Source organism: Rhinopithecus roxellana, chromosome 2 (genome assembly GCF_007565055.1).
Source record: "Rhinopithecus roxellana isolate Shanxi Qingling chromosome 2, ASM756505v1, whole genome shotgun sequence".
NCBI classification, from domain to species: Eukaryota; Metazoa; Chordata; class Mammalia; order Primates; family Cercopithecidae; genus Rhinopithecus; species Rhinopithecus roxellana.
In genome coordinates, this window is record NC_044550.1 from 47,350,682 (window position 1) to 47,360,642 (window position 9,961).

Here is a 9,961-nt window from a genome sequence, read left to right on the forward strand (position 1 = left end):
ACAAGGTTTCTTCTATTACCCTACAATAGTGTTCACATTCACATTATTTTTAGAATCATACCAAAGTTCTAGGCACTACAAATGGAATTATATTTTTCCACATTCACAGAAAGGGAAAGCCTTGTGGTCCCACATGAACTTCTAGGTACTCCTATATACATGGAGGGCAGTGGCCCAGCAGCTTTCAACCACCAGACAATGCTGAGGGGAAAACTGTGGGCTATTTTAAATTTAACTCTATAGATTATCTAACTCTAAAGAGTATGTTTTCTTTTTGTTTTCCCTCAAAATTATGTCATGTTTTGGCCTGTGGATCTGTGTTTGTGTCCATGTAAGGCAGAGTTGATGCAGTAATCCCAACATGTTCCATGCTGATGGATGCACTTAGCAGGATTTCAAAACTGATAGGGCTTAAGGAGGCACTAGAATGTAGATTAACCTTACGCCTTTAACAAACTTGTTTTTTAAACCAAGATATAAATACATATAATAAAATGCATAGATCTTAATTATATAGTTCAACCAGTTTTAATAAATGTTTATATCCCAATAAACACATAAAGCATTTCCATTACACTGGAAAGTTGCCTCACATCTCTTTCTGGTTTCTGTTTGCCAGAGACAACCACTATTCTGATTTTTATTCCATAGAGTAGTTTGCCTTTTCTTGAACTTTATAGAAATAGAATTGTACAGTAAGTTTCATTTTCAGTCTAGCTTATTTTTCTGAGCATAATACTTTTTGTATCTATTCATTTGCAAGCATGTATCAATAGCTCATTGTTTTTATTGACAAATAGTATTCCACTACATAAAGATATCACAGCACGGTTATTCATACTCCTGTTGATGGACATTTGGTTTCTTTCCATTTTTTTCTCTCATAAAAAAGCTGCAGTGAACATAAATGTACACATCTTTTTATGTCCAACATGTTTGATTTTAAATTTTAGCTGTAATGAAGAGAGAGCATGACAAACTTTAGTCAAGTGGGTGCCTTGAGTAGAATCAGAGTATAAAGAAGATGGACAAGGATGAATGCAATGCACTCAGTAGGCTCTCTCGGCAGGGGAAACATCAGGACTCACCAACAGCTCTACACGGTAGTGCTCTCACGTCAGCTCCCAGCACTTCCACCAGACTGCTTTGGGAACTGTCATGGAAGTAAATAGACATCAGGTAGAGACGTACTGTGGAAAGGCATACTTGAAGCCAGACATACCTGTGTCAAGTCCTGACACAGTTCCCTAAGACAAATTAGTTGAGTTGAGCCCCAACCCTCAGTCTTCTCATCTATAAAATCAATCCCACCTCAGTAGGTATAAAAATTAAATGGGATGCACTAGTGAATGTCCATGCTAAATTTAATTTGTGCACAATTTCATCAGAGATATGCTAATTTATATATATAAACATACATATACACAAACATATATACACAAAATAAATATACACGTATATATATATGTGTGTGTGAGTGTGTGTGTATATTAGACAAAATACATTCAGACTACAATTTGAGCACTAGTTCCTACTGTATAGATAGTGGGATGATTTAAATTTTAAAAACTTTTTTGTCTGTTTTATGTAGGTGATTCTGTGGGTGAGTCCACACAAGGAAAGTTGATGCACTGAATTAAACCTACTCCAATGGATAACCCCCCTAATGTCAGTGGCTTAAAAAATAAATGTCCAATCACGTTTATCTGGCTGGTGGTAGGATTAGAAGCTATTCTCCATACGTGCTATAGGCCAGCCAAGCAAGCTGTCCTATTATCAGGCAGATGGAGTTCTGACATCTTCAACCTGTGGGCTTCCAAGTCACACTGGCCATAAACATGCAATTAGCAGATGGAGGAAAAGAGATAGGATCATGTTTTGGGAGATTTTATTTTGGGGAGGACCAAAACAGTATACATCATTTCCATTTTTTTTCCACCAGCTGTAATTGAGTCACTTGGCAACACCTGAATGCAAGGGACGCTGGGAAATATGGTGCCACTGTAACTAACACCTGGCATATAGCAAGCATTCCATAAATGTTAGTTTCCTTATTTCCTCAATAATTACTCATGGGAGGACTCCCATGGCCTTTTTTCTCAAGAACTATCTTCTTATTCCAAGTAGAACCCATTAGTCTAGCATCTAAATTGCTCCCTAATCACATAGGAAAACCCCAGGATACACATTGAAAAAGAATCAGTCATGTTTTAGACATGGTACAGGAAAGTATAAACGTAAGTTGATATCTCTCACCTTACTTAAAACTGCGATTAAAAAAAGCTAGTGAAGCTAATTCTGTGCTTCATGACAACCAAAGCAAAGAAGGAAATATGAGCAAAGAGTTTGTAGTAGAACCTCTGAAAAGATTAAGATACCTTCCCATGTGATATTTAAATTTTTTTAGGTATAAGATACATCAATGAACATTTTTCCATGATGTTTAATTTGATGCATTTTAAACAAAATTTGAAATAACAAACCCCTTAAAAATTATTTTGGTTAGCAAAGGCATGGAATCAACCCAAATGCCCATCAATAATATACTGGATAAAGAAAATGTGGTACATATACACAATGGAATACTATGCAGCCATAAAAAGGAATAAGATCATGTCCTTTGCAGGGGCATGGATGGAACTGGAAGCCATTATCCTCAGCAAACTAACACAGGAACAGAAAACCACACACTATATGTTCTCACTTATAAGAGAGAGCTGAAAAATGAGAACACATGGACACAGGGAGGGGAACTACACACACTGGGGTCTGTTGAAGGGAGAGCATCAGGATAAATAGCTAATGCATGTGGGGCTTAATACTCAGGTGATGATTTGATAGGTGCAGGAAACCACTATGACACACGTTTACATACATAACAGACTTGCACATCCTACACATGTATCCTGGGACCTAAAATTAAATTCAATTAAGTTTGAAAAAATGATTTTGGTGTCTTCACTCTGTTGGCATTATTAAGCATATGCTTAGCATAGCTGTTGGGTAAATCCAGCATTGATTATAGCTCCCTGGGGAACCAACAACAGTGTTAGCAATGACAAAAGTCAAACATTTTGAAAGGGTAGACAAACTTCAATTTAAACTCTTAGAGGAATTTGTCCTGTAGATTTACATAAAGCACAGTAAAAGTAATAATAATTTACATACTTGTTGGTATTTAACCCAAAACGAAGAGATGTTGAATACTTCTTACTGTGGATATGTAATGACTGGATGAAAAATACTTCAGAAAATTCTCTTCTCTCCTGATGACATATTCCTAGCTATCTCAATCCAGAAGTCGAATAGAAGTAGCTAAACCTCTGAGTCAATTATTGTCAAGAACCAAAAACACAATAGCTAAAATTAAGATCTCAGTAGACGGGTTTAACAATAGAATGGTTGCAGTTGAAGAGAGTATTCGTGAAAAGGAATGTAGATTCATAGTAAGTAACTAGATTGAAATACCATGAGAAAAAGGGATAGGCTGCAGAAAAGAACATAAGGTATATAGGGGACTGATAGAAATTTCTTACATGTGTGTAGTTGAAGTCCTAAAAGGAAAGGAAGAGAGAGAATAAAGCAGAAGCAATGGTAGAAGAGAAAATATCTGATAAAATTCTCAAACTGACAAAAGACATAAAGCCACATATTCAAAACATGTGCAAATTCCAAGCTATATTAAATATAAAGAAAACCTCACCAAGATATATCATAGTAAAACCATGAAAACCAAAGACAAAATATAATCCTAAAATCAGAGGATTAAAGATACATTAGGAGCAACAATAAGGCTGACAATGATTTCTCAACAGTGATGATAGAAACAACTATGGAAATAATAAATGACATCTATCTTTAAAGTACTAAAAGGAAATAACTGCTAACTTCAAATTCTGTTGAGAGGAGTATTCTTCAAAAGTGAAGATGAAATAAAGACATTCCAGACACACAAAAAGTGAAAGAATTTGTCACCATTGGGCCTGCACTAAAAAAAAATGGAAGTTCTTTAAGAAGAAGGATAAGGTTCTTAGCAAACTAACACAAGAACAGAAAACAAATACTGTATGTTCTCACTTATAAGTGGGAGCTAAATAACGAGAACACATGGACACATAGAAGGGACAACACACACTGGGGCCTATTGGAGGGTGGAGGATGAGAGGAAGGGGAGGTTCAGGAAAAGTAACTAATGGGTACTAGGCTTAATACCTGAGTGATTAAGTAATCTGCACAACAAACACACATGACACAATTTTACCTATGTAACCAACTTGCACTTATACTACTAAACTTACAATAAAAGTTAAAAAAAGAAAGAGGATAAATAGCTGAGATGGAAACATGAAAATATAGGAAGCGGGGGGGGGGGGGGGGGGGCAGAGGAAGATGGCCGAATAAGAACAGCTCCAGTCTCCAACTCCCAGCGCGAGCGACACAGAAGTCCGGTGATTTCTGCATTTTCAACTGAGGTACTGGGGTCATCTCACTAGGGAGTGCCGGACAATCGGTGCTGGTCAGCTGCTGCAGCCTGACCAGCGAGCGCTGAAGCAGGGCGAGGCATCGCCTCCCCTGGGAAGCGCAAGGGGGAAGGGAATCCCTTTTCCTAGCCAGGGGAACTGAGACACACAACACCTGGAAAATCGGGTAACTCTCACCCCAATACTGCACTTTAAGCAAATGGGCAGACCAGGAGAATATATCCCACACCAGGCCGGGAGGGTCCCACGCCCACAGAGCCTCCCTCATTGCTAACACAGCAGTCTGCGGCGATCTAACCACAAGGCAGCAGCGAGGCTGGGGGAGGGGTGCCCGCCATTGCTGAGGCTTAAGTAGGTAAACAAAGCCACTGGGAAGCTCGAACTGGGTGGAGCTCACAGCAGCTCAAGGAAACCTGCCTGTCTCTATAGACTCCACCTCTGAGGACAGGACACAGCTAAAAAACAACAGGGGAAGCAGCAGAGGCCTGTGCAGACCCGAACGACTCTGTCTGACAGCTCTGAAGAGAGCAGTGGATCTCCCAACACGGAGGTTGAGATCTGAGAACGGACAGACTGCCTGCTCAAGTGGGTCCCTGACCCCTGAGTAGCCTAACTGGGAGACATCCCCCACTAGGGGCAGTCTGACACCCCACACCTCACAGGGTGGAGTACACCCCTGAGAGGAAGCTTCCAAAGTAAGAATCAGACAGGTACACTCGCTGTTCAGCAATATTCTATCTTCTGCAACCTCTGCTGCTGATATCCAGGCAAACAGGGTCTGGAGGGGACCTCAAGCAATCTCCAACAGACCTATAGCTGAGGGTCCTGACTGTCAGAAGGAAAACTATCAAACACGAAGGACACCTATACCAAAACCCCATCAGTACGTCACCATCATCAAAGACCAGAGACAGATAAAACCACAGATGGGGAAAAAGCAGAGCAGAAAAGCTGGGAATTCAAAAAATAAGAGCCCATCTCCCTCTGCAAAGGAGCGCATCCCATCGCCAGCAACGGATCAAAGCTGGTCAGAGAATGACGTTGATGAGATGAGAGAAGAAGGCTTCAGTCCATCAAACTTCTCAGAGCTAAAGGAGGAATTACATACCCAGCGCAAAGAAACTAAAAATCTTGAAAAAAGAGTGGAAGAATTGACAGCTAGACTAATGCAGAGAAGGTCATAAACGAAATGACAGAGATGAAAACCATGACACAAGAAATACGTGACAAATGCACAAGCTTCAGTAACCGACTCAATCAACTGGAAGAAAGAGTATCAGCGATTGAGGATCAAATGAATGAAATGAAGCGAGAAGAGAAATCAAAAGAAAAAAGAAGAAAAAGAAATGAACAAAGCCTGCAAGAAGTATGGGATTATGTAAAAAGACCAAATCTACGTCTGATTGGGGTGCCTGAAAGTGAGGGGGAAAATGGAACCAAGTTGGAAAACACTCTTCAGGATATCATCCAGGAGAACTTCCCCAACCTAGTAGGGCAGGCCAACATTCAAATTCAGGAAATACAGAGAACGCCACAAAGATACTCCTCCAGAAGAGCAACTCCAAGACACATAATTGCCAGATTCACCAAAGTTGAAATGAAGGAAAAAAATCTTAAGGGCAGCCAGAGAGAAAGGTCGGGTTACCTACAAAGGGAAGCCCATCGGACTAAGAGCAGATCTCTCGTCAGAAACTCTGCAAGCCAGAAGAGAGTGGGGGCCAATATTCAACGTTCTTAACGAAAAGAATTTTCAACCCAGAATTTCATATCCAGCCAAACTAAGTTTCATCAGTGAAGGAGAAAGAAAATCCTTTACAGATAAGCAAATGCTTAGAGATTTTGTCACCACCAGGCCTGCCTTACAAGAGACCCTGAAGGAAGCCCTAAACATGGAAAGGAACAACCGGTACCAGCCATTGCAAAAACATGCCAAAATGTAAAGACCATCGAGGCTAGGAAGAAACTGCATCAACTAACGAGCAAAATAACCAGTTAATATCATAATGGCAGGATCAAGTTCACACATAACAATATTAACCTTAAATGTTAATGGACTAAATGCTCCAATGAAAAGACACAGACTGGCAAACTGGATAAAGAGTCAAGACCCATCAGTCTGCTGTATCCAGGAGACCCATCTCACATGCAGAGACATACATAGGCTCAAAATAAAGGGATGGAGGAAGATCTACCAAGCAAATGGAGAACAAAAAAAAGCAGGGGTTGCAATCCTAGTCTCTGATAAAACAGACTTTAAACCATCAAAAATCAAAAGAGACAAAGAAGGCCATTACATAATGGTAAAGGGATCAATTCAACAGGAAGAGCTAACTATCCTAAGTACATATGCACCCAATAGAGGAGCACCGAGATTCATAAAGCAAGTCCTTAGAAACTTACAGAGACTTAGACTCACATACAATAATAATGGGAGACTTCAACACTCCACTGTCAACATTAGACAGATCAACGAGACAGAAAGTTAACAAGGATATTCAGGAATTCAACTCATCTCTGCACCAAGTGGACCTAATAGACATCTATAGACCTCTCCACCCCAAATCAACAGAATATGCATTCTTCTCAGCACCACATCGCACTTATTCCAAAATTGACCACATAATTGGAAGTAAAGCACTCCTCAGCAAATGTAAAAGAACAGAAATTATAACAAACTGTCTCTCAGACCACAGTGCAATCAAACTAGAACTCAGGACTAAGAATCTCAATCAAAACCGCTCAACTACATGGAAACTGAACAACCTGCTCCTGAATGACTACTGGGTACATAACGAAATGAAAGCAGAAATAAAGATGTTCTTTGAAACCAATGAGAACAAAGATACAACATACCAGAATCTCTGGGACACATTTAAAGCAGTGTGTAGAGGGAAATTTATAACACTAAATGCCCACAAGAGAAAGCAGGAAAGATCTAAAATGGACACTCTAACATCACAATTAAAAGAACTAGAGAGGCAAGAGCAAACACATTCAAAAGCTAGCAGAAGGCAAGAAATAACTAAGATCAGAGCAGAACTGAAGGAGATAGAGACACAAAAAACCCTCCAAAAAATCAATGAATCCAGGAGTTGGTTTTTTGAAAAGATCAACAAAATTGACAGACCGCTAGCAAGACTAATAAAGAAGAAAAGAGAGAGGAATCAAATAGACGCAATAAAAAATTATAAAGGGGATATCACCACCAACCCCACAGAAATACAAACTACCAAGAGAATACTATAAACACCTCTATGCAAATCCACTAGAAAATCTAGAAGAAATGGATAATTTCCTGGACACTTACACTCTCCCAAGACTAAACCAGGAAGAAGTTGAATCCCTGAATAGATGAATAGTAGGCTCTGAAATTGAGGCAACAATCAATAACCTACCCACCAAAAAAAGTCCAGGACCAGATGGATTCACAGCTGAATTCTACCAGAGGTACAAGGAGGAGCTGCTACCATTCCTTCTGAAACTATTCCAATCAATTGAAAAACAGGGAATCCTCCCTAACTCATTTTATGAGGCCAACATCATCCTGATACCAAAGCCTGGCAGAGACACAACAAAAAAAGAGAATTTTAGACCAATATCCCTGATGAACATCGATGCAAAAATTCTCAATAAAATACTGGCAAACCGGATTCAGCAGCACAGCAAAAAGCTTATCCACCATGATCAAGTGGGCTTCATCCCCGGGATGCAAGGCTGGTTCAACATTCACAAATCAATAAACGTAATCCAGCATATAAACAGAACCAAAGACAAGAACCACAGGATTATCTCAATAGATGCAGAAAAGGCTTTTGACAAAATTCAACAGCCCTTCATGCTAAAAACGCTCAATAAATTCGGTATTGATGGAACGTACCTCAAAATAATAAGAGCTATTTATGACAAACCCACAGCTAATATCATACTGAATGGGCAAAAACTGGAAAAATTCCCTTTGAAAACTGGCACAAGACAGGGATGCCCTCTCTCACCACTCCTATTCAACATAGGAGTGGTTAGAATGGCAATCATTAAGAAGTCAGGAAACAACAGGTGTTGGAGAGGATGTGGAGAAATAGGAACGTTTTTACACTGTTGGTGGGATTGTAAACTAGTTCAACCATTATGGAAAACAGTATGGCAATTCCTCAAGGATCTAGAACTAGATGTACCATATGATCCAGCCATCCCACTACTGGGTATATACCCAAAGGATTATAAATTATTCTACTACAAAGACACATGCACACATATGTTTATTGCAGCACTATTCACAATAACAAAGACTTGGAATCAACCCAAATGTCCATCTGTGACAGACTGGATTAAGAAAATGTGGCACATATACACCATGGAATACTATGCAGCCATAAAAAAGGATGAGTTTGCGTCCTTTGTAGGGACATGGATGCAGCTGGAAACCATCATTCTTAGCAAACTATCACAAGAAGAGAAAACCAAACACCGCATGTTCTCACTCATAGGTGGGAACTGAACAATGAGATCACTTGGACTCGGGAAGGGGAACATCACACACTGGGGCCTATCATGGGGAGGGGGGAGGGGGGAAGGATTGCATTGGGGAGTTATACATGATATAAATGATGAATTGATGGGTGCTGACGAGTTGATGGGTGCAGCACACCAACATGGCACAAGTATACATATGTAACAAACCTGCACGTTATGCACATGTACCCTAGAACTTGAAGTATAATAAAAATAAATAAATAAATAAATAAGAAGAAAAAGAAAGAAAATATAGGAAGCAATGAAGAGCAATGGAAAGTATAAAATACAATACATCTAATCTTGACTATACATAGTAATAACAATATTAATAATTTCTTGTAGAGTTCAAAATATTTATAGAATAAAGTATATATTATAAAAGATAAACAAGAAATAAATGAATTTAAAGTATTCTAAGGTCTTAATATTGTATGGTAAGGAGCAAAAATTCCACATTTTAATAAGTCAAGGAGTCACACTGTGCGGCCACTTAGAAGATATTAGATATGTGTAACCAGCACACTTACAGATGAGAAAAATGGAATGATAAAAAATACTTGATGGATTCAAGCAAGGGCAAGAAAAAAGGGAAACAGAACAAGAGGGGCAAATAGAAAACAATAGAAAACAAGAAAAGGGTAGTTATAAACCTGATATATTAGTAGTTATATTATTTATTAATGGACTAACCACTTTAATTAAAGAACAAACAAGAACAAAGATTTCAGACTGGATAAGAAATTTTCTTTAAAATTTTTTCTCTATTTTAATTTTTGTGGGTACATAGTAGGTGTGTATAGCTCCAGAGTACATGAGATATTTTGATACAGGCATACAATGTGTAATAATCACATGAGGGTAAATGGGCTATCCATCACCTCAAGCATTTATCATTTCTTTGTGTTACAAACATTTCTATTATACTATTTTTTTTAAATTATACTTTAAGTTCTGGGGTATATGTGCAG